The 26145-nt window shown below is 43.9% G+C and overlaps 1 protein-coding gene across 11 annotated transcripts in view; it reads right to left on the bottom strand.

The window, feature by feature from the left end:
• LOC112252562 (protein-methionine sulfoxide oxidase mical3a-like) overlaps positions 1–26144 on the bottom strand; it is a 124594-nt gene extending 98450 nt beyond the window's left edge. For 4 of the 11 annotated variants that reach the window (XM_042323268.1, XM_042323270.1, XM_042323271.1 and 1 more), the window contains exon 1: positions 25914–26129. The gene's annotated coding sequence lies outside the window, so the exon portion shown is untranslated. Of the gene's footprint in view, positions 1–25913 lie in introns of all 11 variants that reach the window. The other 7 variants (XM_042323272.1, XM_042323277.1, XM_042323273.1 and 4 more) reach the window with 5 other exon arrangements.
• Position 26145: the final 1 nt, after the last annotated feature.

Here is a 26145-nt window from a genome sequence, read left to right as displayed (position 1 = left end):
CAGGAGGGACAGGTGCACTTCACAAAATAGATGGCATCATGAGGCAGGAAATTATGTGGATATATTGAAGCAACATCTCAAGACATCAGTCAGGAAGTTAAAGCTTAGTCGCAAATGCGTCTTCCAAATGGACAATGACCCCAAGCATACTTCCAAAGTTGTGGCAAAATGGCTAAAGGACAACAAAGTCAGGGTATTGGAGTGGCCATCACAAAGCCCTGACCTCAATCCTATAGAAATTGTGTTGGCAGAACTGAAAAAGCGTGTGCGAGCAAGGAGGCCTGCAAATCTGACTCAGTTACACCAGCTCTGTCAGGAGGAATGGGCCAAAATTCACCCAACTTATTGTGGGAAGCTTGTGGAAGGCTACCTGAAACGTTTGACCCAAGTTAAACAATTTAAAGGCAATGCTACCAAATACTAATTGAGTGTATGTAAACTTCTGACCCACTGGGAACGTGATGAAAGAAATAGAATCTGAAATAAATCATTCTCTCTACTATTATTCTGACATTTCACATTCTTAAAATAAAGTAGTGATCCTAACTGACCTAAAACAGGGAATTTTTACAAGGATTAAATGTCAGGAATTGTGAGTTTAAAGGAATTGTGAGTTTAAATGTGTTTGGCTAAGGTGTTTGTAAACTTCCGACTTCAACTGTATTTACAGAGAGGCCTGGCTAATAGATGCTAAAGCTAGTTTCCTGACAGATCTGAAATGCTATGGTGTGATGATGTGCTGTGACACCCTGTGTTGCCCCCAACAACGGGCCTACAGAGTGTTGTATGCTGTAGGAGATTTGCAGGCCACATAGGGACTATCGAGAGCCACACCCTGGATGTCTGAGCCTCTTACTGGCTGTGCTCCCCACCTGTCATGGCTGATTTACACGGCAGGGCCCCTCCCATCTGGGTGACCAGACTGGAGGCTCATAAAGGGTGGGTGTGCTGATGAGAGCAGGGACACTAATGGGCATGCTCATCAATGGGCCAGTCATTAGGAGCTCAGACACGGGCTACTGAGCATGGAGAGCACACTGCACAGGGCTGCTGGGAATGCAGAGAGAGGGGAGAGCAAGAGCGCTGCTGAGTCCCCATGTGTTACTTATTTGGGGACACACACAGTTTATTGTGAGCCCCGTTTTATCGGATAAACAAGCCTTCCTTTACACACTGAAAAACCAATAAATAACAGAGCAGAGTAAGATTAAATTGCCATTGCCTAACAGTCTGAATCAGAGACAAGGATTTGGGGTCATTCTGTCCGTGACCTCTTAATACTCATTAGTCTAAGAGGGAGCCATAGAACGAGATAAAGGGATGAGTACATGATGCAAGGTGACCCTCCCCTCCTGCAATGTATTGTCGGCTGTCCGGTTTGATGTGACTGTGTTGGTTCTTCCGTAGGGCCCATAGACATATAATCACTACTGGGAGCATATGGGCGGGAAATGTCGTTAAAGCTTAACAAACACTCAAATGACACGAGGAGCTCTTCTTACAGACTTGTGTTTGAGTTCTGCTGATAAGAATGATAGAATTCCTGGTAGACAACAAGCAAACCTTGGAGGATCATCTATTCAAACTAAAACCAACTGCACCAGTTCTTATGTCATTTAAGTCATTCATCAGATATGTGTACACCGGGAGTTCAGAATTATGACATAATAGGTGCACTTTAGTTTTGTCTCAACATGAATCCGGGCCGGCCTCATAGAGTTTCATCCTTAAACAACATAAACACTTAAACACACACAAAACATACACACACCAATTGTACATTATGTGCAGATGTAGGATCTTAATTTGATCACTCTTGTGATGCTGCTATCCAGACTAAACCTGAGACAACACTCCATAGTCAACTCCAGTCTGTCTGAGGGGCCAAGACCCAGCAGGCTATCCTCCAGAGAGAGATAGAGAGATAGAATGAAAGAGACAGATTCAGTCCAAGTCAGTCAGTGGCTTTCTGTGGTCAGTGTCAGAGCTATATTTATTTAAGTAGACCTCAGACAAGGGCTGTGACAGGGCAGGGCTGACACAGCAGTAGTGGTCTGGCAGCGGCCTCACTGACTGGACCCAGTCCTCACACGGCCTGTTCTTTATTGGGTCTCTGGTTTCAGTATCGATAGGCCCTAGCCAAGACATAGAGAAGTCAGAGAGGTCAAAGGTCGTGGTCAGTGGTCCAAAGAAACCTCTCCATTTTGGACTTACAGTACATAACTTAATATAGGTACTGTACAGAATAACAGAGGGTGTCGAGGATGGTAACTGATGCCTTCTACAGTTATACTTCCAGATACAGTACTATTCAACACGTGGAGGGGGCAAAGCTTCATTAGGCACCAAACAAAAGGAAACAGACAGAGAGGGACTTTCTGAACTTGTCCAATAAGAAACAATTGTTTTCGCTTTGCATTACAAAATGTTGTGCTACGGTGTACCCTAATGAATACGACCCTCTTGTTCCCACCAGCCCTGTGGTCAAGCACAGAGAGAGACTCAGAGCACATGCTGTTCCCAGCATACAGGACCCATTACAGGGTATTGATCAAGACGCATTAGTCTTTAACTCAACCAGCAGCAGAAACAAAGACAGGCAGCGAGACACTAATTGAATTAGGAGCAGCTGTTCGGTTCCCATTGGTATTCCTCCTCCACTCATGTCACGTTGAGGACAGGGCAGTGGCAGAGCAAGGTTGGGACATGACAGGAGAGTGGCCTTAGTAGGATTTACAGAGGCTCTCGCCATCTCGCTCTACAAACAAGCAGTAGATGGAATACTAATCACCATGGTTTGATCTGGAGTACAGGGGTCCATGTTCTTATTATCCAGTACAACTACAGTTATACAGTGTAGTTAAGAGGACCTTACTCAATATTAATCATTTTAAATAAATCGCCGGATACAATTGAAGCAGGCATTTATTTTGAGAAACTGTATATTCTGTCATGTGTGCGTTCTTGTGTGTAGAGGTGGTTTTGTGGGCATTTGTGTATGTGTGCAATGCATTGTTTATGTATACTGTACATACACTGTATGTATGTGTGCAATGCATTGTTTATGTATACTGTACATACACTGTTTGTATGTGTGCAATGCATTGTTTATGTATACTGTACATACACTGTATGTATGTGTGCAATGCATTGTTTATGTATACTGTACATACACTGTTTGTATGTGTATACATGTGTATTTGTTTGTGTTCTAAGTGTATTACGCCAAAGCTTTATGTCTTTGTGCCTCTCTCAGCCGGCCAATCACAGGGTGACCGTCTGCTGTGGCTCAAAGCTCTACCCCACGCCTGGCAAACACGGCTTTAACACAAGATCAGTCACCATGACAACCAGATCTTCCCGCCGTGGCCTGCGTGAGGATTCAGAGCCCTGTTGAAACACTGTTGGTGACGTCACTCCACTGGAAAGAAAGAAAGAAAGTCTGTCTGTCTGGAGCGCTGATCTAGGATCAGGTTCTCCTCTTTCCATCTGTCAGACAGTCAGACAGACAGACAGACAGACAGACAGACAGACAGACAGACAAAGACAGACAGACAGACAGACAGACAGACAGACAGACAGACAGACAGACAAAAGCACACACAAACTGTTCCTGCCTCCTTCAACTGCTTTTCCAAGTATAGCTCACATTGTCCAGACACATCTATGTGTTCATTTGCAGATGGCGGGGGTACAGCGACAGAGACAGACAGAGGTAGGATAATAGGCATATTCCCTGTCCAATCCAACCTAATGACTTTGAAGTTATGCTGAGTCACTGTCTCATACCATTCTTCTAAGAGGATGCATGCATCTCTAAATGAATTAAAGATGAACCACATCAGGAAATACAGTATGTCAGTGGTAATATCAACTCAAGATGATACTTTGATGAGGACGAAGGTTACTTGGAATTCCACACAGAGCCAAACTGAGTCCATATCCATAAAGCATTTTGAGTAGGAGTGCTGATCTGGGATCGGTTTAGCCTTTTAGATCATAAAAATAAGAGTAGATGGAAAGAGGAGAACCTGATCCTAGATCAGCGCTCCTATTCTGAGACACTTGATCCACGATGTCATAGGTTACATGATGTGTTGAGTTGATGGTTCACTTCACTTCCATATAGGCGATGGATACGCCATCTACAGCTAGAACCTTCACCACGCCTTAGTGAACATCGCTGTCTGATCTGCCAGAAGGAGAACGTGCCTCCCGAATCATTCTAAATGAACAGTGATCCACTTTACAAGTTCCTTAAATGATAATGGACTTAGTCCTGCTGGAGATGTCATGAGGTTCATGACATAACGGAAACACTTTGAACGTACACCTCATGCCATGCAGATTTGAGCCTGTTGCTACAGCAGGAAATCCTGCAGTAACTGGAAATGTGAATTATTATGTGGATTATAATTAATGGACTTTTGTGTTGGGGGGTTGATACATTGTTTGTTAGGGCAAATCATCTCTGAAATTCCAAAGTGGAAATGACAAGCTTTAGAAGCCTCAAATACACTACACGTTTGCATTTGCTGCTGTGCAGGAAAATTCTCAACAACAAAAGAGTGATCAAATTAAGATCCTACATCTGTAACTAATGTACAATCGGTGTGTGTATGTTGTGTCTGTGTGTGTTTATGTTCATGGATAAAACTCATCGATTCATCTATGATGCATGTTTTAGTGGACTCTCAGGCGATATCAGTGATGCGGTGTAGCCTGCCAACCCAACCTTGCATGTGATGACGCAATGGAGAGTAGTCTGCTCTCACACAAACTACCCACCCTCCCCAGTGGGGCTTTTTACTCTGCGTCCTTGACCAGAATTTTAATTGCATTCTTGACCACTGCCAACTTGTCCCCTCTCTCCTCCATCTTCTATATCTCTCTCTCTTTTTCTCCACCACCCTCTCTCTCCCTATTCCTCTCTCACTCTCTATTGCCTGGAGAGTGACTGGAAGAGAGAGGGTGGTGGTCTTATGTAAGCATCGTCAGCCATTCTCTGCCAGCCTGTGCTAACATAAGTAGCAGGTAGCACTGAGGCAAAGCCCTGGACAGAACCTTTCACTAAAACTCTACAAAGACAATTCAGACCTCTGTGGTTACAGGTTACACAATGACTTTAATGCACATCACAGAAAGTAGCCTGGACCAATTCCAAATCAAGACATTGGCCTGGAGGTCAGGGAGAGCACTTTGATGTAGTGTCCTTTGTAATAAGACACATTAAAATAAGAATACCTTTCTTTGTATAATCAAAGTTGTATAATCAGTTGTTTAAATTTGACATTTGCTTGAACTTGACTGTCGTCTCAGCAGACATCTTTTATCATGGATATTCACACATTATATTTCATTTTATATTAGACTCAGACTAAACACAAGTCTGTTTACTTTGTCACTACGAAACAGACTGAGGTCATGGTTTCAGTGAGCAGTGTTTGACACGGACCCATGGCAGCCATGACTCTCAAATTCAACAACCTGGATCCAAGTTCAGCCCAAGGACAGTAATCAAAGACCTCTCAAACACACACACACACACCACTGCTGAAACCCAAGCTATGTCATAAAGGTTTCACCCCGTTTCTCACAGTGAATCATAACCAAGTGGTCTACAGATGAAAGTACAGCCTTCCTGTAACTGTACGTACTTCCACAAACAAGCAGTGTACCACAGAGACAGACAGTCAGACAACCATGCCTGGGCTGGTATCTGCCCCTCGTTCCCAGGGCAAGGGGCTTCTCTCACCGCTCTGCCTGGACTGACTGTCTACTGGAGCTCCCCGACCAGGCTCCAGGCCTCTGTTTGACGGCTGAGCACCTGCCAATGTGTCTGGGATGCCACAAGACATGTCTGTCTGGAGGGTCACTGGGACTCTGGTCAAAAGTATATTCTAGGGAATAGGGTGTCATTTCAGACACACCCTGGGACAGTACTGTACATTCTGGGTTAGGGGAGAGTGGGGAATCTTGAGCCATTTTTTACATTCAGCATCACTACGTCAAGGGAAATATAGTATTTTTTCTAACAAAGACATATACATATTTCAGGATGTTGTGAATCCCAGGAAATAATGTAAACATAGCTTTGTCCCCCAAAAAGTATCTCTTGGCACAACTTACTCAGGGTATGGTGTAAGTTGAGCATAGGGACAGAGTAAGTTGAGCCGCCTTGGGGTAAGTGGGTGATAGCTTCCTGTGACAGTGGGTGATGGTGCTGGTAGGTCAAAGTTGAATTCATGGAATGGGCGTGTGGTATACTGTATATCTTAAATGCATGCTTACATTGATACAGATCTCTCTGTTCAATATCACTTACCCTTCCATTTCGACCAGTTGTCTGGGAAAGCAATGTTTTTTCGATGTGCAAATTTTTCGATGTGCAAATTTGTTGTCAAGTTCTCTGCATTGGAAGGCTACTGAGCACATGAACCTGGTCCGTGAGATTCTTGATATGTTTAGCAAGATCCGACTCCATGTCACCAGATAAGACCTTGTTCGTCTGCAACTCTATCATAGCCTCTCTTTCAAACAGGCACATGTTTGTTTTATTTTTTGGTCAATGTACCTCCAGTGTCATTCCGTCTATTTGTTCGTCCCTTGCTGCTGCTCAACAGGCTTCTATCTTTTCTCACTTCCTTGGCTGCTCTCTCAAGAATCTCAAGGTGGGCCAGACCCCTGCTTGTTTTATGTTTCTATACACGGGCATGAAGATGTCTGCTCTATAACAATAAGAATGCATCTTGAGTTCATATGCATGACACATTGCAAAATAAAACAGACTACATGTAATTATAATTTGTATGGGGTATGGTGGCCATTGGCTCAACTTACCCCATGGCCATTGACTCAACTTAACCCAAGGCCATTGACTCAACTTAACCCAAGGCCATTGACTCAACTTAACCCAAGGCCATTGACTCAACTTAACCCAAGGCCATTGACTCAACTTAACCCAACTATATTAGCCCATACAGCTACAAGGATAAACTTTCATGCTAAGTTTATTACCCAGTCTCAATGCTTAGAAAGCACGTGTCCTATGACTGTGTGTGTAGAGTGGGAGGACAGCTGGGTAGGAAGGTAAACAGACAGGGTAATGCTGAAGCCAATACAAATGTTGACAGGTTGACTTTAATGAGGTTAGAACAGACTGACTACAATAGAGCTGTCACCGTGTCTCATACACAGGTTTTAAGACATGATCTATGACTGCTGTTCTATACCCTGACAGATCCGTCTTCACTGGAACAGACCTACTCAATGATTGGTTGGTAGGTGATAAAGGAATGAATGTGTCAGGAATCTCTATCATTTGACAGTTTAGCATGACTTAGCCTGGCTCCAGGTCTGTTTGTGCCGTCTTGCAAATTTGGTGTGACAATTACCATAGGAGTTTGTGCACAACAGATCTGGGAGACAGGCTAACCATGAATACCTATGCATTATGAACTGGAGTGAGGACAGTGTTGAGTAACATGTGCCCGTGACTGAAGAAAACAGCTAGGATCAGGTATGAATTCCCACAGTCATCCCCTATCCATCCTCCACTACCACAATCCTGCTACTCACAATCTCTGCCCTCCCTCCAGTGCTGATGGAGTACTGCAAACGCACACAACCAACGATGGGCTGCAGCTGTTCAAATATTGTGACGTGATCTCGGCACAAAGGGATCTTTTCAATGGGACTAGGAGACAAAGGCTGAGAGGACAGGCTGCTCATCTGAGAGGCCCAGCTAGCTGTCCCCACCTCTGGACTACTGTTCACCAATGGACTGCATTGTGTTGGAGAGGCACGCAGGCATGCACACATGTACACACACGTACACACACGCACACACATGTACACACTTGCACGCGCAGGCACACACACACCAACACGCATGCCCCTTGAACTGAACCCCTCCCTCTGCACCTCCGCCACACTGTACCACAACACGGGGGCCCCTCAGGGGTGTATGCTGCCTAGTCCCCTCCTGTACTCCCTGTTAATCCACGACTGCGTGGCCACACATGACTCCAACACCAACATAAAGTTTGCTAACAGCACTACAGTGGTAGGCCTGATCACCAACGGTGATTAGACAGTCTACAGGGAGGAGGTCGGAGACCTGGCAGAGTGGTGCCATAACAACAGCCTCTCCCTCAATGTCAGGAAGACCAAGGAGCTGATTGTGGACTACAGGAGAAAGAGGGGAAGGCAGGCCCCCATCCACATCAACAGGGCTGTAGTGGAGCGGGTCGAGAGGTTCAAGTTCCTTGGCGTTCACATCACTAAGGACTTAAAATGGTACGGGAGCATCAGCTCTCAGACCAACAGGCTCTAAGACAGCTTCTACCCCCAAGCCATAAGACTGCTAAATAGCCAGACTGCTAAATAGTCAATTAATGGTACCTGAACTATCTGCACTGACTCTATATTGCACTGACCCTACGTACACTCACTAGACTATACTGTATATACAAACCATATACACACTTACTCTCACACACACACACACACACACTTCCCCTGCCAATCAGACTCCCCACGGGCCAGCAAAACAAACAGCCGTGTCACAGGAACAGTGAAGAGGGATGATCCACATAAACCGTGTTGAATAAGCATTGCATTAAGAGGTGGTTTAGACCGAAAAACAAAACGGTATAAAGTAATTGTGAAGAGGGATGATCCACATAAACCGTGTTGAATAAGCATTGCATTAAGAGGTGGTTTAGACCGAAAAACAAAACGGTATAAAGTAATTGGATTCCTTATTTACAATAAGGAATCCAATTACTTTCCTGACACCTCCTGTCCTTCAGCCCTCCACTGGATCATACAGCACAGGCATCAGGGCAGAGGGCCCAGCATTCTGCCATAATTACTTTCCTGACACCTCCTGTCCTTCAGCCCTCCACTGGATCATACAGCACAGGCATCAGGGCAGAGGGCCCAGCATTCTGCCATAATTACTTTCCTGACACCTCCTGTCCTTCAGCCCTCCACTGGATCATACAGCACAGGCATCAGGGCAGAGGGCCCAGCATTCTGCCATAATTAAGTTAAAGTGAGCAGCAAGCGTGAGAACTCTTGAGTTGTGAAGGACATCGAGAGGCTGTTAGTGCCAAGATGCCTCCCTGTCCTAATCACTGCATAGGTTTCTGACAGCTTTATGTAAGATTGTGATTTATGACGCGTTGGATCCACATAGAAACATAAATACTAGTACTGCGTTATTTGTATTGTATTTCGTTATTGCCCATTCGGACTCTATTTATACTGTATACCACTCTGTCTCTATTTAAAGAACTGAAGAAATAATAGTATGGTCTGTTTACGGTGGATGATGAATAAGCAAAACATCTTACAAAAACAAGGAGAGTGTGGTCAATTAAATCTACGTTTGGCAGCACAACAGTGCAACTCATCAACGGCAGGAGTACTGTATCTTGTATTGGAACGCACTAGTGCTGTGTAAACTCCTTACGTGTCCCCACAGTTATGCAAGCCGAGAAGCTTCACTGTGAACATCATGACAGCCAAATGGATCTAATTGTACAATGAAACATGGATTGGTACACACACACACACACACACACACACACACACACACACACAATTACAGTAGAACATAAATGTCATTGCCCAAATATTCCAATAATCCCAAATTAGGGTATGACTGAACTCTGAAGAGGCCTTGGGTGTCATCTTCACTTTCCATCTCGGCTCGCTGACGTTCCAGAGATGCTACTTTGATGTGAGGGGCCTCTACCACTTGTAATTGTTCCAATGGACCAGGATATACACATACAGCCATGGCTCAGTGAAGTTCTCACTAACAAACCTGTTTCTAGTAAGGTTCTGGAGAAATCGTGTTACGCTGCAGAGGAAGAGGTGAGTCGTCTTCATGTTGGATGGATAATTAGATGTTATAGCAACTAGCTCCTCACTGTTCCGTGCCATAACATACATGTAACATGTAAAGTTCATTTAAATCTCAGAAGCCAAAACCAAATCTACCAACAACAACAAAAAAATCCTGCTGCTCCATTCATGGGACAGTCTGTCACGAGAGACTAATGTTCACAGAGCTGAGCGCCCCTGTACATCTTTTCCATCACAATGATCACTATCCATACAGTGGAACCTAACTGGTTAATTGAAAAGATGATTGACAACCAATCAGTAAACTGCTTTCTTAGAGGAGCTGCTCAGGATTGGCCACAATATTGTAAACGGACCAAAATCAAGCAGAAACTGGCACAGGAAGCTGACACAAATGACAGTACTACTAGATGCCCGCTGATGGAAAGTCAACTAGTTACAGCCCAGAAAAAGACAAGTATTTTTTGCTTTTCTTAAAGATTTCTCTGGTATTACTTAGCCAATGCAGTGAGACATTCAAGCCTACCAGCTATTTCCAATGAATGCTATTCATTTGGATCTTTGATTCAATTCTGTTTTCCATATTGGGTCATGAGAGGCTGCATATTGAGTCTTTAAATGTGTGTGTGTGTGTGTGTGTGTGTGTGTGTGTATAGTAGGACTTTGCTGACAAGTTGCTGAAATACCATCCCCTCCTGTCACCCCTGAACAGCCTGAGTTATCAGTGCAAACTTGTTGTGCTGTTATTTGGTATTCTCGGCCATGTACATACAGATGTAGGATCTTAATTTGAGCCAGTTTTCTACAGCAGGAAAATAATCCTGCATCAACTAGAAATTTGATTATTATTATGTGGATTATAACTTTAGAAGCCTTTTCAAAATCAAAATAAACTACAAGTTTGCATTTCACAGCAACAAAAGAGTGATCAAATGAAGATCCTACATCTGTAGTACGTGGACTTCAGATTGCAGGCTTGCATTGTAAAAAGACAAAGCAGCTAGCAAGGTCCTGCTCTGTGTCAGCTGTCATGGGCAACCTTGCTGTGTGGAGAAGAAGGTGCCTGCTGTGTGGAGAAGAAGGTGCCTGCTGTGTGGAGAAGAAGGTGCCTGCTGTGTGGAGAAGAAGGTGCCTGCTGTGTGGAGAAGAAGGTGCCTGCTGTATCCATAAGTGTCCAGATATTCATGACGAAATGTTTGAATCCTTCTCAACTGTAATGAGATTTGTGGATTCAAATAAAATATTTAAAATGTGTGTGTGTGTGTGTGTGTGTGTGTGTGTGTGTGTGTAAACGCATATCCGTGTGTGAGTATTGTGTGAAGCCCGCAGTGTTCTTCCTCATGGTCTGACTTCAGAATTGAGGTTCATGAGCCCAGAAGATCTCTCCCTCACTCTGTGTGAATGAATCATGTTTGGCTCGTGCTCTGATCATGACATAACTCCTGAACTCTGACCTCGTTGTTTTTTTATCTCGCTCTTTTCCACCAGAGTCCTTATCATGTAGTGCAGATTCCGAGAGAGGGAAACGGCTTTGCGTAAGCTCCTAGGAGAACTGTACTATTTCTGTCAACGTGGATCCATCAATCATAACAGTGCAGAGAATGTGACTGTCACCATGGGGCTACAAGAGACGAGACCATCTTTCACTTTCAACACAAACAAGCTTATTCTTGATAGCCAGATGGTTCAAAGCAGTGTGTCTCTGACAAGGTGGATGGCACACAGAAGAACAACAGACATCTGCCAGAGCACGCCTATCCTATCATTTCCTCATCCTCCAGGGAGGGAGTGGTCCAGGAATACATACAGCACTGGATTGGGCAAGGTCAAGGCTACAGCGGTGACTGAGTGTTACTATGACAACCCTGCTCAGACACTGCAGTATATGGCTCTGAAGGGCTTCGGGCTAGACGAGTACCGTACCTCTACCACATCATTTACACCTCGCTGCCCTCGTTTGACCTTCAGTCAGAGTCAGACGGACAGGGAGGGGAAGGGAGAAGGAGGGAGGCCTGAGCTGAACCCAGGGTCTTCTGCTGAGGGAAGGGAACAGGGTCCTCTGACAAAGCCACTCCCAAACTCCACCCTACCAGGCTCCAAGAGGAGCACCACAAAGGACCTATGCACCAGGTCACCCTAGAAAAGTACTTACTTGATCATCTCAATGGGACTGCATGGGCAAATAAAGGCTCAATAAATGTATGGTAATGTTTGATGTATGCTAATATTTCAATATTTCCCACTCTGCCTAGTCTGAGTGACTTCACCTCTTTATCTCTGCTGTGTTTTACCTGCTTGAGTGCTCAGCTGGAATCCCCCTGTCCCAGTCTACTCTATCCTAATCCCCTAATAAAGCCATAGTTCTGGGAGACCTCTCTCTCTCTGGCAGCACCCCGAATCCCCCTGTCCCAGTCTACTCTATCCTAATCCCCTACTAAAGCCATAGTTCAGGGAGTCCTCTCTCTCTCTGGCAGCATCCCGAATCCCCCTGTCCCAGTCTACTCTATCCTAATCCCCTACTAAAGCCATAGTTCTGGGAGTCCTCTCTCTCTCTTGCAGCATCCCAAATCGCCCTGTCCCAGTCTACTCTATCCTAATCCCCTACTAAAGCCACAGTTCTGGGAGTCCTCTCTCTCTCTCAGCATCCCAAATCGCCTTATCCCAGTCTAGCCATCCTCTCCCTCTCTCTGGCAGCATCCCAAATCGCCCTGTCCCAGTCTACTCTATCCTAATCCCCTAATAAAACCACAGTTCTGGGATTCCTCTCTCTCTGGCAGCATCCCGAATCGCCCTGTCCCAGTCTACTCTATCCTAATCCCCTAATAAAACCACAGTTCTGGGATTCCTCTCTCTCTGGCAGCATCCCGAATCGCCCTGTCCTAGTCTACTCTATCCTAATCCCCTAATAAAACCACAGTTCTGGGAGTCCTCTCTCTCTGGCAGCATCTCAAGTGGCCGGTCAAAAGTAGTACACGGCCCTGGTCAAAAGTAGTACACTGCATAGGGAATAGGGTGCCATTTGGAACACAGCCTCTCTCTGCTGACTGGCTGGTCCTGCCATCATCCAGCTCTACAGAGTCCTCCCTGGGGTGGTTGTGTGATAGACATTAGCATGGGAAGACAAAGGCCTCCAGACCAGGACATGTTCAGAGCTCCGACAGTGCTGTGTCAGTCACACAGGCCCTGTGAGCAGCCCGTTCTCTGGAACTGCCTTCATGAGTAAGGCTGGAATACTCCTAGTTAGCCTGGTATCAGATCTATTTGTGCCATCTTGCCAACTCCTACGGTTGTAAGAGTTGGCTGATGCAGAGCAGGGACTAGGCTAGCTGGCTAGCTGCTAGTGTGTTTGTGAGGAACACTGAGCCTGGTGGGGTAACTCTCCTTCACCCCACTGGAGGAGGCTGTGTAACTGACACCCCCTCTGTTTCGACAGAAGATCTTGGTGGGATTTTAACAGAGCGATGCTGACAGCTGCACTGGTGATCCGGGATCCGTTCAAGTCTGGACCAGCTACTGCTACACACCAGTCACTGTGTGTGTGTGTGTGTGTGTGTGTGTGTGTGCATGCGGGTTGGCTCACACACACACGTACACAAGGATCACATAATCTATCCTTGAACTTCACTAAAGCAGAATTCCATGGTTCACCTTCTCTGTGATCCATGACCACTGTGCTTCTACACCTGCATTGCTTGCTGTTCGGGGTTTAAGGCTGGGTTTCTGTACAGCACTTTGTGACATCGGCTGATGAAAAAAGGGCTTTATAAATACATTTGATTGATTGATTGATCACCTCCATAGACAAAAAGCGTAGAAAGATAAAACAGACAGATAGATAGACAACTCCATATGTTTAAAATCGGAGGAATTTCTCTATGATGAATAATGCTAAACGCCAAACTGGCCATTATCTTAACACTAAGTACCACACATGGGACTTTGTTCTCCAGACACAACAAAAAGGTGCTGTTGAGTCACCATTTATACGTTGTGTGTGTGTGTGTGTGTGTGTGTGTGTGTGTGTGTGTGTGTGTGTGTGTGTGTGTGTGTGTGTGTGTGTGTGGATCTAGAAATCAAGTCAAAGCACCAGCCCAGAAATGATGACTGTATTGTTCAGCAGAAAGCAGAGAGGTCATATAACATAGAACAGTCAATACAGTAATCAGATAATTATATGGTCTCTATATGGTCCCAGAATAACAAACCTATAGCTCATAAAAAAGGTCTGAGCATTTCACAAGAAAAGAAGGGCAACCATTCATGTCTTGACAGTTTCCTCAGCTTCTAATACGCTGGACAAAACAGGAAACACATTTTTCAACAACTCAACATGAAGTGTCAGAAGTACAATATGTAATGAAAAATACATAGTTCAATACTAACGGCGGTAGATCGACCTCTTCTACCATCTCCTAACCAAGTTAACATCAATGTCTCCTCATGACATTCCCTCCTCCTGTCTCCTCATGACATTCACTCCTCCTGTCTCCTCATGACATTCCCTCCTCCTGTCTCCTCATGACATTCCCTCCTCCTGTCTCATGACATTCCCTCCTCCTGTCTCCTCATGACATTCCCTCCTCCTGTCTCCTCATGACATTCCCTCCTCCTGTCTCCTCATGACATTCCCTCCTCCTGTCTCCTCATGACATTCCCCTCCTCCATGTCTCATGACATTCCCTCCCTCCTGTCTCCTCATGACATTCACTCCTCCTGTCTCCTCATGACATTCACCCCTCCTGTCTCCTCATGACATTCACTCCTCCTGTCTCTGTCATGACATTCACTCCTCCTGTCTCCTCATGACATTCACTCCTCCTTTCTCCCTCGGGACATTCATCAACATTCGTGAGAGCTTTAAGAACACCCTTCCAACTGCCTCTTACGCCCAAATAGACAAAGTCATATACCTCCTGAACCAATCAGACCTGAGCTGAGCTGCAGTTGCCTAGTTTCCCATCCAGCATGGTCTCTGTATCTGTGGTTGATTAGAAAATACCTGAGCTAGCATAGTAAGATTTTGGTCGGTATGATAGTGTGAAATGGTTCATCAACAACAGGAAGGCCCGCACACTGCAAAGACCTGTTTCGGATCAATACGTTGTCATAAAGCAGTGAATTTGGAGCATAAACAGTGTGCGGGCCTTCCTGTTCTGTACGGGAATTCTTTATTAGCCCGGGCACCTACGTTTTTTTAAGGATGTGCGTCTGACCACAAACTTTTCAAAAGAATAATCAAGACCACAATCGTGGTGGAGGAGGGTAGAAATCTCCATTAGTGTGAATGGACATAACAAGTGGGCAAAATGTAGCATGGGATGTTACAGGTATCATATTTCCTGTTTGAAATAGGCTTTTTCCCCTCTAAAGAAGGGTTCATGGCCACATTAAAGAGTCTGTAAGGTAAACACAATATTATCGTAAACTAACCGCTAAGTTAACACCATCCTCCATGCCAATCTACACAGACTGAGCTAGCGCTGCTGTGTGGTTCCTTGTCTGGTGCTATGTGACTGGGGTAGATGCCAGCTTCCAGTGCTCTGCTGGTGCTATGGTTGTTGTTGTTGGATGAGAGAACTCACCTTGTGTTTGAGCAGTATTTCAATTGGACCGTGAGACACTGGCACCAACCTGCTTAGTGGTTATTGAAAATGGTCTCATGTCAGAACATCACAAAGTAGAGTGGGGGAGAGCAGAGGAAGGCCAACGCTCAGGGAAAAGTGCTGCTCGTCTAACAACGGAGTCCAAGACAGCCACCCCCAGAGCAAAACAAGGCAGCAGCAAACATGTCGTCACTTACGAATGATGCAGATCTAAGTGATTGAAGTCAATGAATCTGCAGGTCTTAATGACTCTTCTTGCTTGATGAGCTTGTTTTTAAAATATGAACGTCTCTCTCTCTCTGTCTCTCTCGCTCTCTCTGTGTGTAGAAGCTTTGCTCAACTCCACAGCTCTCTCTCGCTTTCTCTCAGCTAGTTCCACAGCTGTAAAAGTTCCCTGAAGAATATAGAGCTTAAGGCTAATCAAACCTGAGCTTGAGGCTAATCAAACCTGAGCTTGAGGCTAATCAAACCTGACTAAAGTTCCTCACACTCCTATTCCAACTGGCCGCTGTTCTTGTCAAGCTGTTTCTAATTGAGAATATCCATACTATTGTACAACGCTTGCCGGCTTTGCAGGGAACAAGTAGGGAACAAGAGATCCTTTCATTACACATTGTCATCCGTTTGAGATTTTAAGACGAAGCACCAGAAACTCAGAGGGAAATGCTGTTGCAAAATAACAAGAGCAATATAACTGGATAAAACTCCATATTTCAGCAAGCACTCCAGCTGAGACTCAGGGGACGAGAGAGAGAGAGTCTGATAAACAGAGAGAGAGACTGATAAACAGAGAGAGAGACTGATAAATAGAGAGAGAGAGTCTGAAACAGAGAGAGAGAGAGAGAGAGAGAGATAGACTGATAAATAGAGAGAGAGAGACTGATAAATAGAGTGAGGGAGAGACTGATAGAGAGAGAGAGAGAGAGACTGATAAATAGAGTGAGGGAGAGACTGATAGAGAGAGAAAGTGTTAAATAGAGAGAGAGAGTCTGAAACAGAGAGAGAGAGAGACTGATAAATAGAGTGAGGGAGAGACTGATAGAGAGAGAAAGTGTTAAATAGAGAGAGAGAGTCTGAAACAGAGAGAGAGAGAGACTGATAAATAGAGAGAGAGACTGATAAATAGAGAGAGAGACTGATAAATAGAGAGAGAGACTGATAAATAGAGAGAGAGACTGATAAATAGAGAGAGAGACTGATAAATAGAGAGAGGGAGAGACTGATAGAGAGAGAGAGAGAGACTGATAAATAGAGAGAGGGAGAGACTGATAGAGAGAGAGAGAGACTGATAAATAGAGAGAGAGACTGATAAATAGAGAGAGAGACTGATAAATAGAGAGAGAGACTGATAAATAGAGAGATAGACTGATAAATAGAGAGAGGGAGAGACTGATAGAGAGAGAGACTGATAAATAGAGAGAGAGACTGATAAATAGAGTGAGGGAGAGACTGATAGAGAGAGAGAGAGAGAGACTGATAAATAGAGTGAGGGAGACACTGATAGAGAGAGAGAGAGAGAGAGACTGATAAATAGAGTGAGGGAGACACTGATAGAGAGAGAAAGTGTTAAATAGAGAGAGAGTTAAATGAGGAAGAAACTGAGCTGCACTTCCTAACCTTCCTAACCTCCTGTCCAATGTATGACCATATTAGAGAGACATATTTCCCTCAGATTACACAGATCCACAAAGAATTCCAAAACAAATCCAATTTGGAAAAACTCCCATATCTACTGGGTGAAATTCCACAGTGTGCCATCACAGCAGCAAGATTTGTGACCTGTTGCCACGAGAAAAGGGCAACCAGTGAAGAACAAACACCATTGTAAATACAACCCATATTTATGCTTATTTATTTTATCTTGTGTCCTTTAACCATTTGTACATTGTTAAAACACTGTATATATATATAATATGACATTTGTAATGTCTTTATTGTTTTGAAACTTCTGTATGTGTAATGTTTACTGTTAATTTTTATTGTTTATTTCACTTTATATATTCACTTTATATATTATCTACCTCACTTGCTTTGGCAATGTTAACACATGTTTCCCATGCCAATAAAGCCCTTGAATTGAATTGAGAGAGAGAGACTGATAAATAGAGAGAGAGAGACTGATAAATAGAGAGAGAGAGAGACTGATAAATAGAGAGAGAGAGAGACTGATAAATAGAGAGAGAGAGAGAGAGAGACTGATAAATAGAGAGACTGATAAATAGAGAGAGAGAGAGACTGATAAATAGAGAGAGAGAGGCTGATAAATAGAGAGAGAGAGAGACTGATAAATAGAGAGAGAGACTGATAAATAGAGTGAGGGAGAGACTGATAGAGAGAGAGAGAGAGAGACTGATAAATAGAGTGAGGGAGACACTGATAGAGAGAGAAAGTGTTAAATAGAGAGAGAGTTAAATGAGGAGGAAACTGAGCTGCACTTCCTAACCTTCCTAACCTCCTGTCCAATGTATGACCATATTAGAGAGACATATTTCCCTCAGATTACACAGATCCACAAAGAATTCCAAAACAAATCCAATTTGGAAAAACTCCCATATCTACTGGGTGAAATTCCACAGTGTGCCATCACAGCAGCAAGATTTGTGACCTGTTGCCACGAGAAAAGGGCAACCAGTGAAGAACAAACACCATTGTAAATACAACCCATATTTATGCTTATTTATTTTATCTTGTGTCCTTTAACCATTTGTACATTGTTAAAACACTGTATATATATATAATATGACATTTGTAATGTCTTTATTGTTTTGAAACTTCTGTATGTGTAATGTTTACTGTTAATTTTTATTGTTTATTTCACTTTATATATTCACTTTATATATTATCTACCTCACTTGCTTTGGCAATGTTAACACATGTTTCCCATGCCAATAAAGCCCTTGAATTGAATTGAGAGAGAGAGACTGATAAATAGAGAGAGAGAGACTGATAAATAGAGAGAGAGAGAGACTGATAAATAGAGAGAGAGAGAGAGACTGATAAATAGAGAGACTGATAAATAAATAGAGAGAGAGACTGATAAATAGAGAGAGAAATAGAGAGAGAGAGAGACTGATAAAGCTGATAAATAGAGAGAGAGATAAATAGAGAGAGAGAGACTGATAAATAGAGAGAGAGACTGATAAATAGAGAGAGAGAGAGACTGATAAATAAAGCTGATAAATAGAGAGAGAGACTGATAAATAGAGAGAGAGAGAGAGACTGATAAATAAAGAGAGAGAGACTGATAAATAGAGAGAGAGACTGATAAATAGAGAGAGAGAGGCTGATAAATAGAGAGAGAGAGACTGATAAATAGAGAGAGAGACTGATAAATAAAGAGAGAGAGACTGATAAATAGAGAGAGAGAGAGAGACTGATAAATAGAGAGAGAGACTGATAGAGAGAGAGACTGATAAATAGAGAGAGAGACTGATAAATAGAGAGAGAGAGTGGCTGATAAATAGAGAGAGAGTGGCTGATAAATAGAGAGAGTGATAAATAGAGAGAGACTGATAAATAAAGAGAGAGAGACTGATAAATAGAGAGAGAGAGACTGATAAATAGAGAGAGAGAGAGAGAGAGAGAGACTGATAAATAAAGAGAGAGAGACTGATAAATAGAGAGAGAGAGAGAGAGAGACTGATAAATAAAGAGAGACTGATAAATAGACTGATAAATAGAGAGAGAGAGAGAGACTGATAAATAAAGAGAGAGAGACTGATAAATAGAGAGAGAGAGAGATAAATAAAGAGAGAGACTGATAAATAGAGAGAGAGAGACTGATAAATAGAGAGAGAGAGGGAGAGAGACTGATAAATAGAGAGAGAGACTGATAAATAGAGAGAGGGGGCGAGAGAGAGAGAGAGAAGGACTGATGAGAGTGAGAGAGAGAGGGGGGAGAGACTGATAAATAGAAGGTGAGAAATAGAGAGGGGGGGAGAGAGAGAGGGGGGTGAGACAGAGAGAGAAGGTGAGAGAGAGAGGGGGGACAGAGAGAGGGTGAGAGGGTGAGACAGAGAGAGAAGGTGAGAGAGAGAAGGGGAATAGAAAACTTTCCCAGGATAGTCCAGGGTCTCCTGTTCCTCAGACAAAGGATGTTGGTTGTGAAATGATGAATAGTCTCTGTTTGGAGCCTTTCCACACACAACCAGTACAGAGTAAAGGCAGCTTCCAGCTACGCATTGCCCTTGACTGACACATAGGGAATGAAAGACTATGCCCATAAAAATGAATGTAGGCTATAATTGAAGCATATTTCATACTGGCAACACTGTTCAAATCCTTAAAATGCCATGCCAGCATACAAAGGCAGAGCACTACAGGTATTCATTATTATCATTATAGAATTGAACCAATTCGGATACCATGTTTGTGCATTTCTAAAGCAAATGTTTCCCCAAACATCCTCAAACTTGTCCTGCCTACCTCTTCTGTACGGATTACTGGGCAAGAATCATGGCTCTGAAACACTACATCTGTAATTGCAGCACAGTGGAATTAGTCATTTAGTCCACAACCAGATGGACCCCTCCCTCCACCCCCCAAAACACACACCCACACACCCACACACCCTACACTACAAAGAGAGGGGTGTACCAACACACCCTTCCCTGCACCTGTACATACACCATCAGGCTGACAGCGCTGACATCCCAAACACGCAGAATATCTCCCGGACTGTCAGGACAGGACAGCAGAGAGAGGAGAGGAGAGGCCTGCCGACGGGGATTAACCTTGTCAGTAGATCAGCTGATATACAGTAGCTGTATTTATTCCCTCCATGGCTGGACCATCGATACCACCTCCACGCGAGCTACTCCTTTACAGAACCACATCATCATCTATCTGTGGAAGACCGTTTCCCATAAAATGCCTGCTCCCCGAATTCGATTTTGTTTGTCCTGACGTCCAGAATCTAGAATTTCAATTGAGTTGAGAAGGGGGGTGAGAGAGAGAGAGGGAGAGCTAGATGGACATGCCAAAAGGTAGACCAGGAGGACTAATGACAGCAAGAAACATCAAGTACAGCTTTTACCCAGGGTTGCTTGAGAGAGATGACACAGAATTCAGTAAATAGACTATGACACCGGTGTATAAACGTGGTATTGGGTTATGGATGAATGGATCTGGTACAGAACATTGTCCATAGGAATGCGGCCGTGGTGCCGTGCTCTCTCCTTTGTATTTACCCTTCTCTTTTTCCAAATTGACATCCACCACATGTACTGCAAACGGAGTAAGGGCTGAATGTCCACACTGTCCCTCCATCTCTTACCTTTCTCTCTCGCTCTCTTTTGCGCTCGGTCTCTGACTCTCTCTGGGGGTCAGATCTATTTTCCGCCCATCCCTGCAGTGTGTCTGTGGTTCTGTTCTGCAGTGTGTGTGTGTGGCTCTGTTCTGCAGTGTGTGTGTGTGGCTCTGTTCTACAGTGTGTGTGTGTGTGTTGCTCTGTTCTGCAGTGTGTGTGTGTGGCTCTGTTCTGCAGTGTGTGTGTATGGCTCTGTTCTGCCGTGTGTGTGTATGGCTCTGTTCTGCAGTGTGTGTGTATGGCTCTGTTCTGCAGTGTGTGTGTGGCTCTGTTCTGCAGTGTGTGTGTGTGGCTCTGTTCTGCAGTGTGTGTGTGTGGCTCTGTTCTGCAGTGTGTGTGTGTGCTCTGTTCTGCAGTGTGTGTGTGTGGCTCTGTTCTGCAGTGTGTGTGTGTGTGGCTCTGTTCTGCAGTGTGTGTGTGTGGCTCTGTTCTGCAGTGTGTGTGTGGCTCTGTTCTGCAGTGTGTGTGTGTGGCTCTGTTCTGCAGTGTGTGTGTGTGGCTCTGTTCTGCAGTGTGTGTGTGTGACTCTGTTCTGCAGTTGTGTGTGGCTCTGTTCTGCAGTGTGTGTGTGGCTCTGTTCTGCAGTGTGTGTGTGTGTGTGGCTCTGTTCTGCAGTGTGTGTGTGTGTGTGTGTGTGGCTCTGTGGAGTCTCCTGAGGCTGTAGCATAACTCCTCCACCCACCACTCAGCTCTCCTGCTCACCTCCAAACACAGCATTTCATAACTCCTCAACCCACCACTCAGCTCTCCTGCTCACCTCCAAACACAGCATTTCATAACTCCTCCACCCACGGCATTCCCAAATGTTCCCAGAATGCACACCACATCAGCCAGAAAAATGAGAAATATGACCCAATTATAGAGTAGAGATAACCTGCCTAGGGGGCCGGGGGAGGAAGTAGGAGGAGGGAAAGTAAGGGGGGTAGAGGAAGGCGGCATTATCATATGTAACTCATGTGCAGCTCTAACAACAGCAGACTGCGATGATATCATGATATCACTGCAGGATCAAGGTCTGGTGGCAGAGGAGAAGAAGGGAGGAGGAGAAGAGAAAGAAGGGAGGCCTTGCTGGACTGGTATCTAAGGGCTCAATCTAGTGTTTGGGTAAACAGCAACTGCAGAGGTATTTGATGTGTGGAGCCCCCAAATGGGTGGTATTTAGGAAACAGTGGTATTCATATCATAAACAGTACTGAGGTTGTAAATGAAACTAAGTGGCTGAAGCAGAGTTATACCAGTTAAATGAATGGATAAATACTGCATTGGGAGAATGCTTCTGCTGCAGTGTCTTTCACTAACTGCTCACAGTTAGTTCGTTTAAAGTGCATCCACATCAACAGACTCTTTGAATCTTACCCAGTTGATTAACTCACCCACTCGCCCAAATCTTAAATGCCCAGATAAATCTACCCTGATTGATTTGATATTGACAAATGTTCCACATAAATATTCTGCGGTTGGTGTTTTTTGTAATGATTTAAGTGACCATTGTGCTGTTGTTGCTGTTAGAAATACTAAGGTTGCTAAAACAAACCCATGTTGTATTCGTAAGAGAAATGTGAAGTGTTTTAATGAGCAGGCTTTCTTTCATGATTTGTTTTATTTTGACTGGAGTAAGATTGAGTTTATCCCTGATGTGGAAACTGCCTGGAAATTCTTTCATGATGGTTTTTCCCAAATAGTAAACAAACATGCCCCATTCCGCAGGTTCAGGGTTAAAGGGCGGGATAATCCATGGTTTTCTTCTGAGCTGTCTTGTATTATTCACGACCGTAATCTAGCCTGGGCTAAAGCAAGGAAATCATGTTCTGATGCTGATTGGTTTATTGTTAGGCAGTTATGAAACAAGTGGTCTTTTCTTCTCAGGAAGGCAGAGTCTGAATATTTTATGTCTGTTACCACTGATAACCTGAATGACCCTAGAAAGTTTTGGAAGGCTATTAAGTCTATGTCTGGAAACAGTAATGCTAATGAATTACCATCATGTGTTTTGAAGGACTCTGTTGCTGACAAAACTGAAATGACAAAACTGAAATGCTGAATTGTTTCAATGAGCACTTTGTATCATCTGGTAGGCTGTTTGATTCAGTGTCCTCTGTCTCTGTACCATCCTGTGTGGATGAACCAGTGAGAGCTTGTCAAACTTTTAGCTTTTTGCCATTCTCAGTGCAGGTGGTACATAAAGCCCTGAAATCCTTAGATCAGAGAAAGCCTGCAGGTCCTGATCTTTTGGATCCCTGCTTTTTAAATCTGGCAGCTGATTTCATAGCTGAACCACTTACATCTCTGTTCAATCTAACCCTGGAATGTAATGAAATTCCAAAGATCTGGAAATCAGCATTTATCCTACCACTTTTAAAAGGGTGAGATCCAACTCTTTTAAATAATTATAGGCCAATCTCAAAGCTGTTACCCCTGGTGAAAATACTTGAAACCTTGTGAGTGAACAGCTAAAATATTTTTTATTTACTAACTCTATTGTATAAATGTGCCAATCGGGCTTCAGGAAGAAGCATAGCACAATTACAGCAGCCATGAAGGTTTTAAATGATATCACTGAAGCCATTGTCTCACTTTTTATTGATCTCTCTAAGGCTTTTGATACTGTTGATCATGCAATACTAAGGCAGAGATTGTCGAGTGTAGGTCTTTCAGAGCATGCAGTTACATGGTTTGCTAACTATCTGTCTGATAGAACTCAGTGCACTCAATTTGATGGGCTTATGTCTGTTAAATTGTCTGTCTTGAATGGTGTGCCCCAAGGCTCTGAACTTGGTCCTCTCTTATTCACTATTTATATAAATTATTTAGACAAAAATGTCTAAAATGCACAACTTCATTTTTATGCTGATGATACTGTTATTTACTGTTGTGCCTCGCCTCTTACAAAAGCTTTCCAGAACTTGTAAACTGCTTTTTTATACTGTTCAACATACCTTGTGTTAATTGAAGCTTATCCTCAATACTGACAGAACTAAACTAATGGTGTTTTCTAATGAAAGAAATAGAACCTTTCACCTATTACTACCTGTCAGGGCAAGGAGATTGAGGTTGTAACCTCATATAAATATCTTGGAATTTTAATTGATGATGGCCTCTCTTCTAAATTGCATATTCAACAACTTACAAAAAAATTGAAGCTGAAATTGGGATTTTATTTTAGGAATAAGGCCTGTTTTTCTTTTGAAGCCAGAAGGAGGCTAGTATCAGCTACATTTATGCCTTTACTAGACTATGGGGATATTTTATATATGAATGCACACACCTGTCCCTATAAGGTCCCACAATTGACAGTGCATGTCAGAGCAAAAATCAAGCCAAGATGTCGAAGGAATTGTTGTCCATAGAGCTCCGGGACAGGATTGTGTCGAGGCACAGATCTGGGGGAGGGAACCAACACATTTCTGCTGCATTAAAGGTCCCCAACAACACTGTGGCCTCAATCATTCTTAAATGGAAGAAGGTTGGAAACACCAAGGCTCTTCCTAGAGCTGGCTGCCCGGCCAAACTGAGCAATCAGGGGAGAAGGGCCTTGGTCAGGGAGGTGACCAAGAACCTGATGGTCACTCTGACAGAGCTCCAGAGTTCCTTGTGGAGATGGGAGAAACTTCCAGAAGGACAACCATCTCTGCAGCACTCCACCAATCAGGCCTTTATGGTCATGTCTGGAGGAAACCAGGTACTGCTCATCACCTGACCAATACCATCCCTATGGTGAAGCATGGTGGTGCAGCATCATGCTGTGGGACATTTTTTCTGCGGCAGGAACTGGGAGACTAGTCAGGATTTAGGGAAAGATGTACAGAGAGATCCTTGATGAAATCCTGCTCCAGAGCACTCAGGACCTAAGACGGGGATGAAGATTCACCTTCCAACAGGACAATGACCCTAAGCACACAGCCAAGACAACGCAGGAGCGGCTTTGTGACAAGTCTCTGAATGTCCTTGAGTGGCCCAGCCAGAGCCCCGACTTCAACCCTATTGAACATGTCTGGAGAGACCTGAAAATAGCTGGGCAGCGTTGCTCCCCATCCAACCTGACAGAGCTTGAGAGGATCTGCAGAGAATGGGAGAAACTCCCCAAATACAGGTGTGCCAAGCTTGTAGCGTCATACCCAAGTAGATTCGAGGCTGTAATCGCTGTCAAAGGTGCTTCAACAAAGTAGTGAGTAAAGGGTCTGAATACTTATGTAAATGTGATATTTCCGTTTTTTAATACATTTGCAAAAAATTCCTAGAAACCTGTTTTTTCTTTGTCATTATGGGGTATTGTGTGTAGATTTCTGAGGGGGAAAAAACTATTTAATACATTTTAGAATAAATGTGGAAAAAGTCAAGGGGTCTTGAATACTTTCCAAGGGCACTGTATGTCACTCCCTTGTGGTGACAGAAATAGGCCTAAGTAGAACAGTGCAGTACTCTGATTGCTGCATAATAGAACATCATCCTGGGTGACAGAGAGGGTGAGGAGGCTGTCCCCATAAGATAACTCTTTCAAGAACCCTTTTTGGTTCCAGGTAGAACCCTATTGGGTTCCATGTAGAACCCGTTCCCTAGAGGGTTCTACATGGAACCCAAAGGAGTTCTACCTGGAACCAAAAAGGTTCTTCTAAGAGTGTACAAGCACAACAACAACAAGGGTGTTTCTCTGCTGCCGTCACTGCGTAAACAATATGCCAGCGATTGTCAGCATTACACAATTATTTATTACTGTTATTCCACAACAATGATTCTGTTTCACAAGGATTTGCCACATAGTCAACACAATTGCAACAATCACACAGCCATAACCATGTATAAACAATCGTACACACAGAGGCAGACACACACAACCTCCAACACACACACCCTCCAACACACACACCTTCCCACCCGCATGCACACACACACACACAAAACACATCCCATGGTTACAAAAGCACTGCCCATCCAGTCTCTGTTAAGCAACTGTTGTCTCTGTCGCGTCCATAAATACTTGTGCCATTGCTCTCCTTCAGAACATAACAACATACAGCAGCATAAGAATTATAATAACAATAATACTAATGTAATGAAGCAGCACACACAACATGCAAACAGCTACACAACACATCACTATGGCACAGAGGAACGACACACAGACTTACAGTGCTGTATCCTGTGCTGAGGCTCAGTGAAAAGACTGCTATCTCCCCTTTACTCTGCATTACTGTTTGACTGGGATGGCTGCCAGACGCTTCTCTCACTCACTCACTCCCACTCCTCCTCCTGTCTTTCACCCTCATAGGAAGAATAGCAGCACACACAGAGATCTGCAGTGCTGCTGGATCTGTGGCAGTATGCTGACGTCTCTGCTCTCTCTCTGTGCGTCTCTCTCTC

The sequence above is a fragment of the Oncorhynchus tshawytscha genome, linkage group LG06 (genome assembly GCF_018296145.1).
Source record: "Oncorhynchus tshawytscha isolate Ot180627B linkage group LG06, Otsh_v2.0, whole genome shotgun sequence".
Classification (NCBI taxonomy): domain Eukaryota; kingdom Metazoa; phylum Chordata; class Actinopteri; order Salmoniformes; family Salmonidae; genus Oncorhynchus; species Oncorhynchus tshawytscha.
Note: the sequence above shows the minus strand (reverse complement) of the source record. Positions and strands in the feature narration are given on the sequence as shown.